A 21,666-nucleotide genomic window follows, 5' to 3' on the forward strand; every position below is an offset into this window, starting at 1 on the left:
AAAAAGGCGCAAAACGATTGTCTGCCGTTGCTTTCACGGAGGGAGGGAGAGAAGGGGGGGCCTGACGATATGTACCCAGAACCACCCATGACAATGTTTTTGCCCCATCAGGCATTGGGATCTCAACCCAGAATTCCAATGGGCGGCGGAGACTGCAGGAACTATGGAATAGCTACCCACAGTGCAACGCTCTGGAAGTTGACGGTTGCCTCGGTACTGTGGACGTACTCCGCCGACTCAATGCACTTAGAGCATTTGTGTGGGGACACACACAATCGACTGTATAAAAACGCTTTCTAAAAAACTGGCTTCTATAAATTTTACCTAATTTTGTAGTGTAGACATACCCTCAGTCTATAAGGTGCCACGGGACTCTGCCGCTTTCAGGGTATGTCTACACTACGAAATTAGGTCGAATTTATAGAAGTCGGTTTTTTTGAAATCGGTTTTATATATTCGAGTGTGTGTCCCCCCACAGAAAATGCTCTAAGTGCATTAAGTGCATTAACTCGGCGGAGCGCTTCCACAGTACCGAGGCAAGCGTCGACTTCCGGAGCGTTGCACTGTGGGTAGCTATCCCACAGTTCCCGCAGTCTCTGCTGCCCATTGGAATTCTGGGTTGATATCCCAATGCCTGATGGGGCTAAAACATTGTCGTGGGTGGTTCTGGGTACATATCGTCAGGCCCCCGTTCCCACTCTCCCTCCCCCCGTGAAAGCAAGGGCAGACAATCATTTTGCGCCTTTTTTCCTGAGTTATCTGTGCAGACGCCATACCACGGCAAGCATGGAGCCCGCTCAGGTAACCGTCACCCTATGTCTCCTGGATGCTGGCAGACGCGGTACGGCATTGCTACACAGTAGCAGCAACCCCTTGCCTTGTGGCAGCAGACGGTACAGTACGACTGGTAGCCGTCATCGTCATGTCTGAGGTGCTCCTGGTCGCCTCTGTGAGGTCGATCAGGAGCGCCTGGGCAGACATGGGCGCAGGGACTAAATTTGGAGTGACTTGAGCAGGTCATTCTCTTTAGTCCTGCAGTCAGTCCTATTGAACCGTCTTATGGTGAGCGGGCAGGCGATACGGAGTGCTAGCAGTCGTACTGTACCATCTTCTGCTGAGCAGCCATGAGATGTGGATGGCATGCAGTCCTTCTGCACCGTCTGCTGCCAGCCAAAGATGTAAAAGATAGATGGAGTGGATCAAAACAAGAAATAGACCAGATTTGCTTCCCCCCCCTCCCCTGTCAAGGGGACTCATTCTTCTAGATCACACTGCAGTCACTTACAGAGAAGGTGCAGCGAGGTAAATCTAGCCATGTATCAATCAGAGGCCAGGCTAACCTCCTTGTTCCAATAACAACGATAACTTAGGTGCACCATTTCTTATTGGAACCCTCCGTGAAGTCCTGCCTGAAATACTCCTTGATGTAAAGCCACCCCCTTTGTTGATTTTAGCTCCCTGAAGCCAACCCTGTAAGCGCCCCTCCCAGCGTCAGAGCAATGGCAAACAATCGGGCATCTGAGAGTGCTGTCCAGAGCACTCACAATGGAGCACTCTGATGGGGCTAAAACATTGTCGCGGGTGGTTCTGGGTACGTGTCGTCAGGCCCCCGTTCCCTCCCTCCCTCCGTGAAAGCAAGGGCAGACAATCGTTTCACGCCTTTTTTCATGAGTTACCTGTGCAGACACCATACCACGGCAAGCATGGAGCCAGCTCAGGTAACCGTCACCCTATGTCTCCTGGGTGCTGGCAGACGCGGTACGGCTTTGCTGCACAGTAGCAGCAACCCATTGCCTTCTGGCAGCAGACGGTGCAATACGATTGGTAGTCGTCCTCGTCGTGTCCGAGGTGCTCCTGGCCACGTCGGCTGGGAGCGCCTGGGCAGACATGGGCGCAGGGACTAAATTTGGAGTGACTTGACCAGGTCATTCTCTTTAGTCCTGCAGTCCTATTGAACCGTCTTATGGTGAGCGGGCAGGCGATACGGACTGCTAGCAGTCGTACTGTACCATCTTCTGCCAGGCAGGCAAGAGATGAGGATTGCTAGCAGTCGTATTGTACCATCTTATGCCAGGCAGGCAAGAGATGAAGATGGCTAGCAGTCGTACTGTACCATCTTCTGCCAAGCAGCCATGAGATGTGGATGGCATGCAGTCCTTCTGCACCGTCTGCTGCCAGCCAAAGATGTAAAGGATAGATGGAGTGGGTCAGAACAAGAAATAGACCAGATTTGTTTTGTACTCATTTTCCTCCTCCCCTGTCTAGATCACACTGCAGTCAGTCACAGAGAAGGCGCAGCGAGGTTAATCTAGCCATGTATCAATCAGAGGCCAGGCTAACCTCCTTGTTCCAATAACAACGATAACTTTGGTGCACCATTTCCTATTGGAACCCTCCGTGCAGTCCTGCCTGAAATACTCCTTGATGTACAGGCACACCCTTTGTTGATTTTAGCTCCCTGAAGCCAACCCTGTAAGCCGTGTCGTCAGTCGCCCCTCCCTCCGTCAGAGCAACGGCAGACAATCGTTCCGCGCCTTTTTTCTGTGCGGACGCCATACCAAGGCAAGCATGGAGGCCGCTGAGCTCATTTTGGCAATTAGGAGCACATCAACCACCACACGCATTATCCAGCAGTATATGCAGCACCAGAACATGGCAAAGCGATACCGGGCGAGGAGGCGACGTCAGCGCGGTCCCGTGAGTGATCAGGACATGGACACAGATTTCTCTGAAAGCATGGGCCCTGCCAATGCATGCATCATGGTGCTAATGGGGCAGGTTCATGTTGTGGAACGCCGATTCTGGGCTCGGGAAACAAGCACAGACTGGTGGGACCGCATAGTGTTGCAGGTCTGGGACGATTCCCAGTGGCTGCGAAACTTTCGCATGCGTAAGGGCACTTTCATGGAACTTTGTGACTTGTTTTCCCCTGCCCTGAAGCGCATGAATACCAGGATGAGAGCAGCCCTCACAGTTGAGAAGCGAGTGGCGATAGCCCTGTGGAAGCTTGCAACGCCAGACAGCTACCGGTCAGTTGGGAATCAATTTGGAGTGGGCAAATCTACTGTGGGGGCTGCTGTTATGCAAGTAGCTCACGCAATCAAAGATCTGCTGATATCAAGGGTAGTGACCCTGGGAAATGTGCAGGTCATAGTGGATGGCTTTGCTGCAATGGGATTCCCTAACTGTGGTGGGGCTATAGACGGAACCCATATCCCTATCTTGGCACCGGAGCACCAAGCCGCCGAGTACATAAACCGCAAGGGGTACTTTTCGATAGTGCTGCAAGCTCTGGTGGATCACAAGGGACGTTTCACCAACATCAACATGGGATGGCCGGGAAAGGTGCATGACGCTCGCATCTTCAGGAACTCTGGTCTGTTTCAAAAGCTGCAGGAAGGGACTTTATTCCCAGACCAGAAAATAACTGTTGGGGATGTTGAAATGCCTATAGTTATCCTTGGGGACCCAGCCTACCCCTTAATGCCATGGCTCATGAAGCTGTACACAGGCAGCCTGGACAGTAGTCAGGAGCTGTTCAACTACAGGCTGAGCAAGTGCAGAATGGTGGTAGAATGTGCATTTGGATGTTTAAAGGCGCGCTGGCGCAGTTTACTGACTCGCTTAGACCTCAGCGAAACCAATATTCCCACTGTTATTACTGCTTGCTGTGTGCTCCACAATATCTGTGAGAGTAAGGGGGAGACGTTTATGGCGGGGTGGGAGGCTGAGGCAAATCGCCTAGCTGCTGGTTACGCGCAGCCAGACACCAGGGCGGTTAGAAGAGCACAGGAGGGCGCGGTACGCATCAGAGAAGATTTGAAAACCAGTTTCATGACTGGCCAGGCTACGCTGTGAAAGTTCTGTTTGTTTCTCCTTGATGAAACCCCCCGCCCCTTGGTTCACTCTACTTCCCTGTAAGCTAACCACCCTCCCCTCCTCCCTTTAATCACCGCTTGCAGAGGCAATAAAGTCATTGCTGCTTCACAGTCATGCATTCGTTATTCATTCATCACACAAATAGGGAGATGACTACCAAGGTATCCCAGGAGGGGTGGTGGAGGAGGGAAGGAAAATGCCACACAGCACTTTAAGCACAGCACTTTAAAAGTTTACAACTTTAAAATTTATTGAATGACAGCCTTCTTTTTTTTGGGCAATCCTCTGTGGTGGAGTGGCTGGTTGGCCGGAGGCCCCCCCACCGCGTTCTTGGGCGTCTGGGTGTGGAGGCTATGGAACTTGGGGAGGAGGGCGGTTGGTTACAGAGGGGCAGCAGTGGCAGTCTGTGCTCCAGCTGCCTTTGCTGCAGCTCAACCATACACTGGAGCATTCTGGTTTGGTCCTGCAGCAGCCTCAGCATTGAATCCTGCCTCCTCTCATCACGCTGCCGCCACATTTGAGCTTCAGCCCTGTCTTCAGTCCGCCACTTACTCTCTTCAGCCCGCCACTTACTCTCTTCAGCCCTCCACCTCTCCTCCCGGTCATTTTGTGCTTTCCTGCACTCTGACATTATTTGCCTCCACGCATTCGTCTGTGCTCTGTCAGTGTGGGAGGACAGCATGAGCTCGGAGAACATTTCATCGCGAGTGCGTTTTTTTTTCTTTCTAAGCTTCACTAGCCTCTGGGAAGGAGAAGATCCTGTGATCATTGAAACACATGCAGCTGGTGGAGAGAAAAAAAAAAAAGGGACAGCGGTATTTAAAAAGACACATTTTATAAAACAGTGGCTACACTCTTTCAGGGTAAACCTTGCTGTTAACATTACATACATAGCACATGTGCTTTCGTTACAAGGTTGCATTTTGCCTCCTCCCACCGCGTGACTACCCCCTCAACCTTCCCCCCTCCCTGTGGCTAACAGCGGCGAACATTTCTGTTCAGCCACAGGCAAACAGCACAGCAGGAACGGGCACCTCTGAGTGTCCCTGAAGAAAAGCACCCTATTTCAACCAGGTGACCATGAATTATATCTCACTCTCCTGAGGATAACACAGAGAGATAAAGAACGGATTTTGGTTGAATGCCAGCAAACATACACTGCAATGCTTTGTTCTACAGTGATTCCCGAGTACGTGTTACTGGCCTGGAGTGGTAAAGTGTCCTACCATGAAGGACGAAATAAGGCTGCCCTCCCCAGAAACCTTTTGCAAAGGCTTTAGGACTACATCTAGGAGAACCGCAAATGCCAGGGCAAAGTAATCCTTTCATATGCTTGCTTTTAAACCATGTATAGCATTTTAAAAGGTACACTCACCAGAGGTCCCTTCTCCGCCTGCTGGGTCCAGGAGGCAGCCTTGGGTGGGTTCGGGGGGTACTGGCTCCAGGTCTAGGGTGAGAAACAGTTCCTGGCTGTCGGGAAAACCGGTTTCTCCGCTTGCTTGCTGTGAGCTATCTACAACCTCCTCCTCCTCCTCCTCATCTTCTTCGTCCCCAAAACCTGCTTCCGTATTGCCTCCATCTCCATTGAAGGAGTCAAACAACACGGCTGGGGTAGTGGTGGCTGAACCCCCTAAAATGGCATGCAGCTCATCATAGAAGCGGCATGTTTGGGGCTCTGACCCAGAGCGGCTGTTCGCCTCTCTGGTTTTCTGGTAGGCTTGCCTCAGCTCCTTCAGTTTCACGCGGCACTGCTTCGGGTCCCTGTTATGGCCTCTGTCCTTCATGCCCTGGGAGATTTTCACAAAGGTTTTGGCATTTCGAAAACTGGAACGGAGTTCTGATAGCACGGATTCCTCTCCCCAAACAGCGATCAGATCCCGTACCTCCCGTTCGGTCCATGCTGGAGCTCTTTTGCGATTCTGGGACTCCATCATGGTCACCTGTGCTGATGAGCTCTGCATGGTCACCTGCAGCTTGCCACGCTGGCCAAACAGGAAATGAGATTCAAAAGTTTGCGGTTCTTTTCCTGTCTACCTGGCCAGTGCATCTGAGTTGAGAGTGCTGTCCAGAGCGGTCAGAATGGAGCACTCTGGGATAGCTCCCGGAGGCCAATACCATCAAATTGTGTCCACAGTACCCCAAATTCGAGCTGGGAACGTCGATTTAAGCGCTAATCCACTTGTCAGGGGTGGAGTAAGGAAATCGATTTTAAGAGCCCTTTAAGTCGAAATAAAGGGCTTCACTGTGTGGACGGGTGCAGGTTTAAATCGATTTAACGTTGCTAAATTCGACCTAAAGTCCTAGTGTAGACCAGGGCTTAGAGATCCTAGAAAATGTTTTAGGGAAGTTGCTTCTGACCCCTTAAGATACTCTTGTGGAGTTCTGCATGGATTTATCTTGTCTCCTCTCCTCTTCAAAGCACATAGGAGACTATCAGGAGGGCTAGTGAGGAGGTATGAGATGCAGTGTCTTGAATATGCGAATGACATGCAGTTCTGTGCATCTATTGCACCTGACTCAGCCAGTGCTTTTGAACTTCTGACCCAGTGTGTAAAGCAAGGATGAGAGCCAGCTGGCTGAAGCTCACTTTGGATAAGACTAACATGATTTCTGTTGGGTTGGGGCAAGAACTGGATAATATATGTCGAGACTGATATCCCCCCTTTGGTAGAAGGTGTGTTTCTGACATTTGTTGCTCATCTGGGGTTTATGTTGGATTCCTAGCTATTGTTAGATGGTCAGATAGCAATAGTATCCTGGAATACTTTTTACTATCCTTACCTGATCAGGAGACTAATTCTTTTTTTAGATGTACCCCTTGATGCTGTAATCCATGCCTTAGTCACTGAGTTGTGCTCTAAAAAGGGTTTCACCTTAGGTTGATCCAGAATTCTTCTGAGTGATTGCAGATGTGTATTCCTCCCATGGCTATTGAAGGGCAGTGCTGCTCCAACCCCCCTTAGTTTCTTCTCATTCCCCGCAGCTTGACTTATAGCTTCCTGTGTAGATTTTACTGCATGGCTACTGACAGTGAGATTGTTGGCTTTCTTAAATAGTTAGTTAATAGTGTCCTAGCAGTTATTTGGCATTGACAGTCTGGCCCCCACTGGTTGACTGGGAGACAGGAGAGCTTGGCATTGTGTTATTGGCCTGTGGTACTATACTCATTTCCACATTGGCATTCTTGGAATCTATGGGGTGTCCCACATTCTTCAAGATCCCAGTTAATTTGCTCACACTTTAACTGAGATCCCAGAATTGTCCAGTTTTTTCACCTCTTATATCTCTTAGATGGGAGACACAACCTGATATTGCTCTCATCAAATTCCAGTGCATCAAGAGGAACAAGCTTTGCCTATGAAGGAAGTTTTTGCCCCACCACCTCTCTCATCATCTTCATCAGATGATTTCACTGTCCTGGACTCATCCTCCCTGGTTCTGGAAGACTTTAAGGCTTAAGGAGGATGTCTGCAGCTTTGGATATCTGAGCCAAGCTTGTCCAAGAGAACACCCATAAGTTGATGGACATTCTGCAACCTTCATCCCTGAGAAAGGTAGTCTTCCCTATAAATGAAGCTCTCTTGGAGCTACAGAGTCCCTGTGGCACATGCCAGCGTCCTTCCCTCCTACTCCAAAACGTACCAGGGCAGATATACATTGATCCATAAAGAAAGAGGCCAAGAGATGGGATTTAATGGTGAGGATGATTTATTCTACATCATCCTTAAAGATGCACATTTCTAATCAAAAGGTGCCTTTATCTAAATATGACTTTTTGAATTGGAATATGTCTAACTTTACAGATAAGTTTCCTAAGGATGCCAGAGTTGTCTAGTGGCTAAAATATTACTCAAATTGGTGCTCGATGTAGCTGACACCTCATCTAAGATTATGCATTCAGCTGTAACAATGAGGAGGGCTTCTTGGCTAATGTATGTCAGGAGTAATACCAGAGTTCAACAGACCATCGAAGACTTACCATTTGATGGCTGATTTTTGTTTTCTCAAAAAACTGATGAGATGTTACATTCTTTTAAGGACTCCAGGGCCACTTTACCATCTTCAGGGGTTTATACCCCAACAGTCAAAAGGTGTCGTCATATGGGGCAGCAGCAATTCCACCAGTGCTCCAAGCAGTATTTCAGGCAGTCAGTTCATTCTGCTAGATGACAGGACTACTCCAAGAGGAGACATAAGTCACACAGGAGAAGGCCCTCTGATTCCAGGTTCAGCCATCCAGCCTGTTCTCCATCAGCTGCTGGCAAGCAGTTGATTTGACGCTTCTTTTGAGAGCAGCATATCATTTGCCAACATCCAGTCCATTTCCCCTTCATTTTGGGATCAGGCTGTCCCACTTCCACAGTGCTTGGAAGTCAATAAACTCAAGCAAGTGGATTCTAAGCACTGTGGGATTTGGTACCATCCAATTCCTTCCATTCCCCCTTTCCGGAGCCCTCTTATGAGTCATAACCCTTTCAGCAGGTCCAGACTCTGCTTGCTTTGGGAGCTATAGAAGAGATTCCCCTGTAGCATTGGGGAAAGGGTTTCTATTTACGATATTTCCTGATCCTGAAGTTCAAGGGAGGTGTGAAATCTATTTTGTATCATAGAGATCTGAACAAATACATCAAATATATGAAATTCCATATAGTAATCCTAGCTACAATTCTTCCTGTGTTGGAGCACGAATGGTTTGCTGCCCTCAATCTTCAGGATGCCTGCTTCCATGTAGCAATTTTATAAATCCACAGGAAGTTGCTGAGGTTTGTAGTGGCAGGTTAACATTATCAATACATAGTTCTCCCCTTTGTCCTGTCATCAGTCCCACACATTTACAAAATGCAGGCTGAACTGTGGGAATCCATGTCTTCCCATCCAGTATGATTGGCTTGTGAGGGACAAGTCTGAAAATTAAGTTCTCCACCATGATGAGTTTATTTTGGTTCTTTTAAATTGGCTGGGGCTGATTTTGAACAAAGCAAAATCAGTGTTAATGTCAACACAAAAATATTGAGTTTATTTGGGCCCTACTATGTGAATTCAAGGGCCTTTCACCTGCATGAGTGATTCCAAACAATTTTGTCACCTATCTCTGTCCCTCCATTCACATCCTTCAGCTATGGCCAATGTATGCTAAGCTGTATGGCTGTGTGCACTTTTGTTCTATGGCATGCAAGATTGCATATTCCTCCTCTTCAGGCTTGGCTGAAGTTGGTCTGTTGCCCAAATTGTCAGTCATTGGACAGGCTTGTTCAAGTGTCACCAGTGACCCTGGAGTACATGCAGTTGTGGACAAGATCAGTTCAGTGTTTGTGAAAGTGTTCCCTTTGCCTGTCCTCCACTGGTCAAGACCATAGTTACTGATGCCTCCACAATAGGTTGGAGAGAACATCTGAGGACACTGAAAATTCGGGGTTTGTGGACTGCATAGGAAGCATTTATCCATATCAATGTGCTGGAGTTTCAAGCTATTTACAATGCCTGCCATGTCTTTTGGGTGCAGATCAAGAGCACAGCAGTTAATTATCCTTACTGACAATACCATTAAGGTATATCATGTGAACAAGCAGGGAGGAGCTCAGTCTAAAGCAATAAGGTTTTGGCAATTGTGAATCAGGGAAAACATCATTTTCACAGTTGCTCACTTACCAGTTGCACAGAACCATATGGCCAATCATCTCAGCAGGAACTTAGAGTCATTTTCAAGGAGTGGGGAATTCTGATGGTTGATCTGTTTGCAAAGAAAGACAGAAATGCAATCAGTTTTGCTCTCAAGTGGGTCTCAATCCAGGCTTATTAACCAAAGTTGTCCCTTTGAATTGGGGATTGGCCCTGATGTATGCCTTCCCCCACAATCATGCTCCTCCCCAAGGTGTTTCTCAAATTAAAATTGGATCATGTCAAGTGGATGCTCATTGCACTGTCTTGGCTGAGACAGTGTTGGTTCTCCAACCTCCCCCAGTCTGTCTATTTAGACTCCCAGATCTCTCACCCTCATTCCCAATCTGCTGACACAACAACGTGGTCAGGTATGGCATCCTGTGCCAAATCTGCGGCTAATGGCATGGATGCCACATGGGTAGATGAACAGGAAGAACAGCGTTGTAAGCAGAGCAGTGAGTTCTACTTAATAGTAGAAAACCTCCTACTAGGTCTACCTATTTGGTTAAGCGGAAGTGTTTTTGGTTTGGTCATTGACTAAAGTAATTCAGCTAAGGTTAGCACATATTCAAGTCTTTTTGGATTACTTGTTACATCTTAAGTCCTCAGGCCTCTCACGCAGCTCCACTTGAGGGTCCAGTTGAGTGGTGATTTCAGCATTTCATCCTCCGATCCAAGAGAATAGGTGTTGTCCACCTCTTTCTGCCTGTAAAGTAATTGATTCCCTTGTGGGTTATCAGCAGGGTGGATTTTATTGAAATCAAACTGATTTAAATCACTAGTCAGGAAGACTCGATTTAATCATGGATTTCTACATAAAAGTGCATGTTGGTTGTTATAACCTTAATACATATTCACAACTCAGAGATAGATGTAGGTTTCATTTTTAGAAGGTACACACTATACATTTTTAAGTGATTTATTTTGAAAACTTTTCAGATTAGTTTTACAGCTGTATCAGAAAATGAATGATTGGTTATTTCATTTACCAAAGGTAATTGAAACAAATATTTATGAAGTCATTGGGAGGTGAACTATCTCCAGTTCAGCAGGTTAATCATTAATATTTGGAGGATTTTCTTGCCATGCTGTACTAGGAGGAGAACATCACCAGACAGACATTTAAATTGTTTTATTTAACTAAAACAACAACTTTGTGTACTCTAGATTTTTTTCTTCAATGGCAAACACATAATATTTTAACAAAACAAGCATATGAATTTTTGAATTTAGTTAAACATTCAAGTTTTTTAAAATCAGGTTTGTTTTTGTTAAAATCGTTAACTAAAATAATTAAATGAAATATTTTTTTAAAAAAAACCCAAAATTAAATTGACTATGTCAGCCAGGTCAAGATGAGAAACTTAAAATTTTGGCTTCTGCAGCTAACTCAATCATCTTCACCTTCATTTTCCTGTTTGTTCATAATCTGGAAAAGAAAAACAAGCTTTCCTGCTTTTTCAGGTCCCAAACGATTTCTCAATTTGGAATGAATTAGTCCAAAGGAAGAAAATATTCTTTCTACATCAGCAGAAGAAGCTACTGCTGTTAAAAGTGAGATTATCACTTCAACAGTCTCTGAATCCAAGTCTTAAGTGACTTCCTCCAGTTCCTGGTGTGACTTTGTTTAAAATGTCATCAGCAAACATATTTCTTGAATGGTTCACCCTTAGCTCTGAAGTTTATTATAATTGGCATTATGGAGGGATGCTTGCTGGATGTCCATGTCATAGCCAACCCCTTTTCTTCAGCAGTTAAGGTTTGACACTGGTACCGAGACTATTTGCAAGAAAATGAGCTGGAGATAGTGCTTGTCCCATTTGTTTTTTTTTTAATGCTTGTAATTTAACTCTGTCATTGCATATTTCTCTCTTTAAGATCTCACTCAGTTCCTTCCAAATTTCGAAAGCATCAGCAAGAAAACGGCTATTTCCCTGCATTTTGTTTAAGGCTACAGAAATAAGCTTCAGGGTACTCAGCATGTGTTCAACATTTCTCTTAAGTCCAATATGAGAACTTGGGTTGTGACAGTGCCATCTATTTTTTCCCAATTTTGTTCACAAACTGTCATCAGATTAGGCCAGTTTTTGATACAGTGCTCAAAACAGTCCCCTACTGAGTTCCATCGCACGTCTTGTGGGAGAGTTAGCTTGGTTCCGCCCACTTTTCTCAGAGCAGCTGCTGAAAAGAGGTTGTTACAGAAGTATTTTGCAATTTCAACAACATTAGCCTTTATTTCTGGAACACTGAAGTATTTGGCTAGGAGGTACATCAGATGAGCACTACAACCATGTTGCTTGGGACTCTCGTCACTCTCTTCTAAATTTCTTTTAATCTTGGATACATTTGCAGCATTTTCTATGACCATGGTGCGTACTAGACATTTGAATTTTTTTTTCAGTTTGCTATAGCTTTTACTGCTGCTGCTTGTAAGTATTCTGCTGTGTGTGCATTTCCTGATGTATCAATTGTTTCTGTAAGGAAGACATTCCCTTCTTCTGTTGCCACACAGGCACATATAACAGGATCATTGTGGACATTGCTCCACCCATCAAGACTCAGGTTAACAATTTCACCCTCTAGACCTTTTGCACACTGCTCAGTTTCTCTTTCATACACTTTATCAAGCAATTTGCCTTTGACATCTGCTCTGTTGGGTGGACTGTATCCTGGTCTTAATGACTGAACCATGTTAATGAAGTGTGGGTTCTCAATCATACGGAAAGGAGATTTTGTTGCATAAACAAACGGGGCAATCTTTTAATCAATTACCTCTTTTTGTAATATGCTGGTTCTTATCACAAACTTATATATGGTTGTTTCTGGATGATGGAAATTTTTTTTTTCTTTTTTGCTACAGGTGGTATACTGTGGCTATGTGACATATGGGATGTGACTGAAACACTATAATTGGCAGTTAGCTCTGAAACTATAGAAAATGATGGTGATCTTGAAGGTAGATAGTCTTCAGAATCCTGTATGTTGAGGATGAATTCTAAACAAAATGTCAATGCAGTTAATTAATTATTATTACCATACTGCTCATTTAGTGTTACTCATTGCATTCACTGACCCTCCGTACTACTTTAAAGGTGAAATTGTAAAAAGAAGATCTGCCTATTTCAGCTTTTTATTTTTTATCACAACTGCATCTAAAATGATAGTACCATAGAGTAACAACTATATTTTATGCTCAAATATGAGAATTCAAGAATAATCCAGATGGAGACAGGCAGTCCTTAAGAAAGAAGTATGAAATACAAAAGTTTACCAACCTGAAGATCCTGCATGTTCAGACATGTTCCTTTCATCATCTTCAGCCCAGCTTCCTCCTGAGAAGGAACACTTCTTACGATATTGTTTCACTCGGGCAACCAGGCCTTGTATTTCTTTGTTGCACTGTTTGCATTTTGCAGGCATGACCTGTCTTACCCACAGGTAGAGGAACTTCATTAAAATGTTCCAAAACTGGGTCTCTCTTATGGCCTGCTGCCATTATAGGTTTTCCCTTCTAGTGAGAGAATGATATGGTGAGGACTACACACAGAAAGACCTTAAAACTTCTGGAATATGTTGCTCAAACAGTTTCACTTTTGTTTCTACTGCTTGTGCCTCCCTTTTCACATTTATCTCCAGACTTCTTCTCCTTGTCCAGATCTATTCCGCCCCCAACAATCTTCTATTCATTGAACTTTTTGAAACTTTGCACTTTTAGAGAGAGGTAAGGGATTGACTCTGTGTACACAAATTTGCAGAGGGACAATAGGGTTGAGGACTGTTATTTCTCACCTCTATATATTATTTATTTATTTAAAAACATTTTTGCTGTTAACAAGCATGTTATCTCCGGAGACACACATCCACAGTTTGAGAACCGCAAAACTAAGCATCTCTGATGGTATCTTCTAGACTGAGCACTGAGTCCCATTGGGTAGTTAGAAAGATTAACCTAAATAATGTATACAGAAGCCCCTGGAACCCCATAAGATTGGTTCCATAATCCATGAACTATTGGAACTCATTTACAAAAACTTTTCTTAAACATTACATGAATATATTGTCATACTATAGAATTTGAATGTATAATCCCTATTCCATGATGAGATACCTTTGAGCTATAATGTATCTTAATTAAAACTATATTTAGATAGGTTTTTTCCTCAAAAAACATTTTTATAAAAAAAAATCTGATTTAAATAAGTGTACCTGTGCCTCATTAGCTCACTTCTACTGGGTTTAAAAGAGGGCATCTGGATCCAGTGAGAGAAAGAGAGACGAGTGAATCAGGGCTGCCTGAGTACAGATTGGAGGAGTAAGCAATGGAGCAGGTGAAAGCTGGAAATGACTGTAGACAGGGAAAGTTCTGCAGAGACTCCTGGGAAGAAGGAGAAATTGGCTAGGAAGCCAGCAGAGGTGCTAGTTTTTGTACCTTCTTGAACTAAAGAACCTGTGCTGAAAGGCGGAAAAGAGCTGAGATGATTGATGGGACTGTGTTTTAGGCAGAAGAGTCATGGGACTGCTCATAAGAATGACTCTACTGGGTCAGACCAATGGTCCATCTAGCCCAGTATCCTGTCTTCTGACGGTTGCCAATGCCAGGTGCTTCAGAGGGAATGAACAGAACAGGCAGTCATAGAGTGATCCATCCTGTCTTCCACACCCAGTCTCTGGTAAATAGAGGCTGGGAACGCTCAGAGCATGGTGTTGCATCCCTGCCCACCCTGGCTGATAGCCATTGATGAACCTATCCTCCAAGAACTTATCTATTTCTTTTTCAAACCCTATTATAGTTTTGGCCTCACAATGTTCCCTGGCAAAGAGTTCTACCGGTTGACCATGTGTTGTGTGAAGAAGTACTTCCTTTTGTTTTTTTTAAACCTGCTGCCTATTAATTTTCATTGGGTGATCCCTAGTTCTTGTGTTATGAGAAGGAGTAAATAACATTTCCTTAATCACTTTCTCCACACCAGTCAAGATTTTATAGACCTCTATCATATCGCCACTCAATTATCTCTTTTCCAAGCTGAAAAGTCCTAGTCTTTTTAACCTCTCCTCATATGGAAGCTGTTCTATATCCCTACTCATTTTTATTGCCCTTCTCTGTATCTTTTCCAATTTTAATATATCTTTTTTGAGATGGGATGACTACATCTTCATGCAGTATTCAAGATGTGGACATACCATGGATTTATATAGCGGCATTGTAATATTATCTATCCCTTTCCTAATGGTTCCAAACATTGTTAGCTTTTTTTGAGGCTGCACATTGAATGGATGTTTCCAGTTCAGTCACTCTCAGGACGCTGGCCTGGAGAGTGGTGTCCTAGAACAAGGGCAGAAAGGAATTGGGAGTGGAGTGCTGGTGGATTCCTCTGTGAGGAGCTTGGAAAATTGCTGTAGAATTCTCTGTTTTACTGTGGGAATTGGGGGAAGAGTTTTTACTATGAAGGCTCTGTAGATTATTGTATGTGTACCTGAATAAATTATGTCCAGAGGTGGGATTTCAAGTGGACACTGGGAGAGACTGTTACCTTTATTGCTGGACTGAGGGGAAACTGGGGGAGGCACACCTGTCATGTTGTGGCTTGCTGTTGGGGGATGTGCCACTTCTTACAGGTGCCTTGTGCATTTCTTACCTTAAGATGTTTGGATTGTTTTTTGAGTATGACTTAAACTCAAACCTGGATTTGTAATGATTGATTTACAATTGACTCTCAACATGTGAGTTTTAGGTGCCTAGAAAATCTCTGATTCACAAAGCCTGGATTTGAAGCCTAGGCTCCCAATACAATGAATGGAGTGAGATAGGCTCCTCAGAACAGGATTCACAAAAGCCAGCGTGCTAGGTGGAGAGCTGCCCAAGTTAACCAATGCAAGGTACCAAGCTGAGGGGTGTGTGCTAAGCTCTGCCCCTCACTGAGCTAGGTGCCCAAGTCTGGGTTGCAAGGAGTCTCCTCTCTCTGTTTGGGATCTCAGCTGCAAACCCTCTCTTGGATTTAGGTGCCTTGTGCTGTTTTAGCAAGAAGCTGGGGTGGAGGGAGGAGGAGGAGGGGAACATCCCTCATTACTTTTAGCCCAGTGGTTAAGTTACTAACCATGGCTCTTCCACAATACAGGTGAGTACCCTAACCACTGCAACATAAGATATTCTGATGTGGCGCTCCCTCAGTCTCTCCTGTTGAAACTGTTCCACTATGGATAAATAATGAAATAATCATGAGGCCAGAGTCGGAGCAAGCATCAGAATGACTCTGTAGTTGCAAGATCATGTGTCCATTCCCTCTGCTCTAATGACTCTTTAAATTATTTATCCAGAATGGAGCACTTTCAACAGTAGAGGCTGTGAGGGAGCCCCACATCAGAATATCTCATTGCCCAGTGGCTCAGGTACTCAACTGAGGGGAGTAGATCCCTGTTCAAATCCCTTCTCCCCTACCTTTCTTTTTTTTTTTTTTTTTGAGAATTCACCTACAGATAGCCTGATCCAGTAGTCAAGGTCTGAGCATGCTTACTGGATTGGGCCCCGCAGATGATTTAAGCAGAGGAGTGTCTATTTATTTTTCCCTGGTTCATGAATCAATGTGGGGTTTAGGTGCTGGATGCTGGTGGGGGGCTGCAGTGCACATGCACAGAGCCAGAAAGAAAGGTACCAGAGAACTTTTACTGCAAAAAAAATTGGCACCAAGCCAGTTTAGGCTCCTCTAGCATTCAGTGGCAGCCGAGCAGGGGTTTTGTGAATCTTAGTGGGGCCTGGTTCTGTGATTTAGGTGCCTAAAGTAGCAATTGGGCACCTAAGACCTTTTGTGAATCTAGCCCAAAGTGCATAGAGAGGGTCATCCTATAACTTTATTACCATTCTAAAGAGAGAAACTTGATGACTGTATTATTGCATAATGTTTCTCTAAACAAAAGTGTTAAATTCATTTCTGTAATGGTTCATACTATATTTCTGGTACTTGTAATGATCTATAAAATTGCTCAGTTTTCCTAAATAACTGTTTTTAAAAGAGAAACTAAAAACTGCCTATATTTTGATGTATTCTTATATTCAGCTTTCTCTGACTGTATTGTTCAGTGTGTTTTGTAAGGATGTCTTTTTGTACATTATTCTGTATTTAGAAAAGCACTTCATAGCACACCTAGTGTCTTCACAGTCGTGCTTTTTGGATTTTCATCTTAAATCATGTCAAGGCAAAACTGTTGACTATGCAACCCATAGCCTCGAATGAATCTTGTCCTGGGCAACTCCTTTGCTAATTTTCAGGTTTGACTAATTTTAATACTGCGAAAAAGGGATTTGTAGTGAAAGTGTGACAGAATTTTAAATATACCAGTGGAAGCTGTATTAGTAAAATTGCTGATGAAACTCTCTATACTTAGCTTACAGTAAGTTAATAAGTAACAATTGTACACTGGCAGAATTTTGTTGAGAGATCATTATTGATAAAACAAATATTTGAACAGGTACATACACATCTAAATTGCTTGACTGTTCACACACTAAAAATCTCATCTGTAACTCACTGTGGTTACATCAATTGTTTGAATGTAAACCACTTATAATCTTACGGATGCTACTTTCATCAACAGTGCTGATTAAAATTACTTTATGCCATGAATATGTACAGTATTAGACATGTAGGTAACACTGTTTTAGTCCTTACTGCTGCAATGTTGTACCAGTTTCTGCTGTTAATAGAGGCAGCTACATTAAAGTTTCATTTGCCTCATCACTAGCTTGTATCTTTGCTCAGCCACTGATTTGAAGAGAGCAGGAGTTTCCTTTCTAACTCTCCAGTGGTCTTTTTTGGGTGGACTTTTTGAGACCCATGCTCTTTGAAGCATTTGTGATATAATATGCCTGGACAGAGACTGCTCTGATTGGCATTGAGGGCAGAAAAGTGTTTCCTTTATTTCATTGGCCTCTCCAAGCATTCTTCTTCCAGTAGCTGTTAGAGCAGGACTTCAGAGAACCGTTGGTCCCTGCTTGTTGCATCCTTTTACAGGGATTTTGCCAGGCAGGTCAGAAAGAGACCATCTTAACAATTTTTTGGCTGGTTTGCCTGCCATGTAGAGTCCTCCAATATGCATTTCAGAAAGGATAACATTAATAGCTGGGGCAGAAAATGTTTAGTTTGTGGACCCCTAAATGCCGCAGGGCAATACAATTTACGGCTTCCCTTTGCTGATTCTTTCACTGTCCCTGCTGAGAACTTTTGATGACTCTGTAACATTTTTCTGTCCATCCTTTCCTCAAATAAGTTATCAGGTCCCTTAAAAGTTGTTGCTGATGTTTTTGTTTTGTTTTTTGACTCCACAAACTAGAATGGACTGGACTAACTTAATATTAGGTCAAAACAAATCTCTATCTACTCAGAAATTGAAGAGATACTGATCTGCACCTCCTCTCACAACTCATGACAGTCATGCTGCCTGGGTGTCAGCTTTTCCTGACCTCATTGTTCAACAACTTCCTCTCACTATCTTTCCCCCTACCCCCGAAGGTTGCTGCAGTGAAACAGAATCCCTAAAAAACAAAAACCAGAACCAACAAACCAGATACCTCCTGAAAGTGATTCCTTGAAGCACCACTAAGGCTCCCATAAATTGAAATGAAAATCATGATTAAATGGCTAAAAGTGTTCCAGTCACTCAGACTGAAAATCAGCCTGCTAAAGTCTACACTGGTGTAGATATTGAAGTGCATCGGGCAGTCCTAAACGCGAAGGTAGCCAAAGCCTTTCTGCTTCTGGACAGATTTAAACCATTTTGAACCTCATCTCCAATCTCAGAGCGAGCCCGCATGCTTCAGCCAGTGCATGTGTCTAAGACTTCTGGGCCATATGGCCTTCTGTATTGTATAACATGTCTGTCTTAACTTCATCATGTTCTCTTCAAGGCAATGTCAATGGTAAAGACTACCCTCTAATCCAATCAGGATGAAAGGAACATTCCAGTATCTGCTATTCACATACAGCCTCTTCCCCCTCCCCCAGTCCTTGTATATTTGTGCAGGTGCACAAATCTTGAGATTGGGGTTCAGAGGAATCCCATTCACAACCTCCTGCAACAATACTGGTGTTGGACATCTCCACTGAAGGGTGGGATACTCATCTGGGTCACTTGGAAACTTGGCGTTTGTTGATTCCACAGGAATCCTCTTTTCTAAAATGCACTACAGTTCAGAACAGTTTGTATAACCTACAGATTCAAGGGCATCTTTTAGTAGATCCTGATGGACAAAGTCACTGCCATATATTATATTTGCAGGAATGGTGGAGCTGAGTCAACCCTTCTGCACCAAGAAGCCATTAGGTTCTGAACATGGTGCATACAACATCAGGTGAAATAATTTTCACGTAACTGCTGAGAACAACCTACTAGTCTATGTACAAGCAGATTGTACAGAGTTCACTATGAATGGTCCTTAAGGGATTTCATCCTCTCATTTCTGTTTCTTAGGTGGAGATCCCCTCATATAGACCTTTTTGCAGCCAGTAAAAACAGTAAGTGCAAATTATTTTTGCTCCAAGGAAGACAATCTAAGTACAACTTAAATATATCTTCTTCCTACAGTGATTTGGGAACCTGTTAAATGCATTTTCTCCTGAATCCTCATATACAGGTTGATTTGGAAAATCAGGAAAGAGACACAGTGATCATTATGGCTCCATTTTGGGTGAGACATTGCTGATTTTCTGGTTTGTTAGACCTGGTATTCGCTAGTCCCTTTTCCTTACTTGTTCTAGATCTCCTGTTGTGAAACAAAGATCGGATTCTTCACCCCAGTCCTGAAGTCTAGATCCACAAAGGGACTGACTTAGGCACTGCAGTGCCTAACTTTCAGATACATTGCCACCCAGTGGAATCCGTAATCATGAGTTAGGCACCAAAGTTCTGTATGCAATGCGTAGAGAAAGTGGTGCCTAATAAAGGGATCCACAGACACCAGTATGTTGAGTGGGGAGCTGTAAAGTCCCTAATTCTGGGGAGGAAAAAAGTGCCTGGGATTCATACATGTAAACCCTCTACTGCAGTGAAGTACCTTAGCTATTTTTTCTGCAAATAGTGCTGGAGGAAGAGGTGATGCCCCTTGTTAGGGTATTGAAAACTGTATTAAAATTAGTAATTACCACTTTAATTTGTAAGGCATTTCCTGATTCTGCTGGCAGGCTCGGAAACTCTGTAGGGAAGCATGTGATTTCGTCTTCAGCAGTCTGCAAACAGCCAGCCTAGAACAAGGTGGGTTGAGTTGTGCCACTCTGCCTTAAGAAGCAGCCTGCTTTGTGTGTCTGTCTTTTTGTTCTTGTCTGTTAGGATTCTGGATTCTAGCAAATAAAGCCATATTACATTGCATCCTTCTAGAACAAGAATTTTATGTTTTTATGCAACTTCTCTTTAAAAAGTAAAAATAAAATGGCTGCATATGGCAATATGGACAGTGTTCAAGTTAATGAAAAAGAGGAAGATTTTGCAGCATATACTCAGACTTGAGTAGTAGTTTTATGCAAATGCTATAGAAGATACTGATAATGGACTGTTTTCCTAACATTGGTGGGAGAAAACATTTAAGTGCTTACAGACTTTTGCTTTCCACAAGAATCTGGTGAGCTGACATATAAGGACAATAGAGATTCTAAAGAAACTTGTGCCGTCCACATTTTTTTAACAGAATGATGTGAGCTTCTAAGAAACTAAATAAAAGGAGAAAGTACCTGAGTTTTTGGGAAGCCTGAAAAAACTGTCCATTTGTTGTTTTGGTAACTTTCTAAAAGAGGCGTTCAGTGATCAAATTGTTCTTGGTATAAAACACCCAGAATTAAGAGAGGATGAATGTTGTATATAAAAAAGGAACTGTTGCTAGAATAGGGGTGGGCAAACTACGGCCCAGGGGCCGCATCCGGCCCTTCAGCTGTTTTAATCCGGGCCTCGAGATCCCACTGGGTAGTGGGGTCTGGGGCTTGCCCTGCTCCAGCCAGGGAGCAGGGTCAGGGACTTGCCCCACTCTTTGCGTGCCATAGCTCAATGTGGCTCCCAGAAGCAGCGGCATGCCTCTGCCCCAAGCATCGCCACCACAGCTCCCATGGCCTCAGTTCCCAGCCAATGCGAGCTGTGGGGGCGGTGCCTGAGGACGGGGAAGTGTGCAAAGCCGCCTGGTTGTGACGCTGCATAGGAGCCAGAGGGGGGACATGCCGCTGCTTCCAGAAGCTGCTTGAGGTAAGAGCTGCCCAGAGCCTGCGCCCCAACTCTCTGTCCCAGCCCAGAGCACCCTTCTGAACCCCCAATCCCTCATACCCAGTTCCACGCCAGAGCCTGCACCTCCAGCCGGAGTTCTCACCCTTCCTCCGCACCCCAACCTCCTGCCCCAGCCTGGGACCCCCTCCCACACCCTGAACTCCTCATTTCTGGCCCCACCCCAGAGCCCACACCCCCAGCCAGAGCCCTCATCCTCTCCCGCACCCCAACCCCCTATTTTGTGAGCACTCATGGCCTGCCAAACAATTTCCATACCCAGATGTGGCCCTCGGGCCAAAAAGTTTGCCCACCCCTGTGCTAGAAGGAGCTATAGAGACTGCTTTGTTTGAATCCACAAAGACAAATAACTCAAAAATTTGAAAATAGACTGGATCCATCATGCCATGCTTGGAAGAATGGTTTCAGCAGGTGGTGGAAAAGATGACAACACAGTTTGGCATCGATCACAGGCTTGCAGCAAAATTGAGGAAGCCTTGTTTCTGCTGTTTAGGGACATCACACCAGCAGGAGCAGTGTTTCTTTAATAAGCTGCAATGTAAGAAGTGCAGTAAAAGGGGACATGCCACCTGGGCTTGCCACAGTGCACCTCTGCACACCAAAGGGTATGCTGAAAGGAAGCCTTGCCTACAAGTATGAATCACTGAACTAGTTTTGTGACTGTGGAGGAGTCAGGCTTGGAAGCAGTTTTCCCCAGGATGAAAAGAGGTGTGAGATGTCATTTCACAGAACTGAACAGACATCCTATCCCTTATACTATGTTAATGTAAAGGTAAATGATATGATATTGAAATAGATATAGGAGCAGCAAAGTCCATGATTTCTGAAGTGGTGTACAAAAATATTTCCTGGGGCAAGATTAAGAGAATCCAA

At 44.4% G+C, this 21,666-nt stretch overlaps 1 protein-coding gene across 5 annotated transcripts in view; it reads left to right on the forward strand.

Moving 5' to 3' along the window:
- Window positions 1-21,666, forward strand: part of FUT8 (fucosyltransferase 8) — a 291,206-nt gene that overhangs the window by 55,511 nt on the left and 214,029 nt on the right. The window contains exons 1-2 of one of the 5 annotated variants that reach the window (XM_073348344.1): window positions 19,056-19,219; window positions 19,690-19,782. The exons of 3 other annotated variants lie outside the window; for them this stretch is intronic. The gene's annotated coding sequence lies outside the window, so the exon portion shown is untranslated. Of the gene's footprint in view, window positions 1-19,055; window positions 19,220-19,689; window positions 19,783-21,666 lie in introns of those variants that run through there. One more of the 5 variants, XM_073348345.1, reaches the window with a different exon arrangement.

Source organism: Lepidochelys kempii, chromosome 6 (assembly GCF_965140265.1).
Source record: "Lepidochelys kempii isolate rLepKem1 chromosome 6, rLepKem1.hap2, whole genome shotgun sequence".
In the NCBI taxonomy this organism is placed as follows: Eukaryota; Metazoa; Chordata; order Testudines; family Cheloniidae; genus Lepidochelys; species Lepidochelys kempii.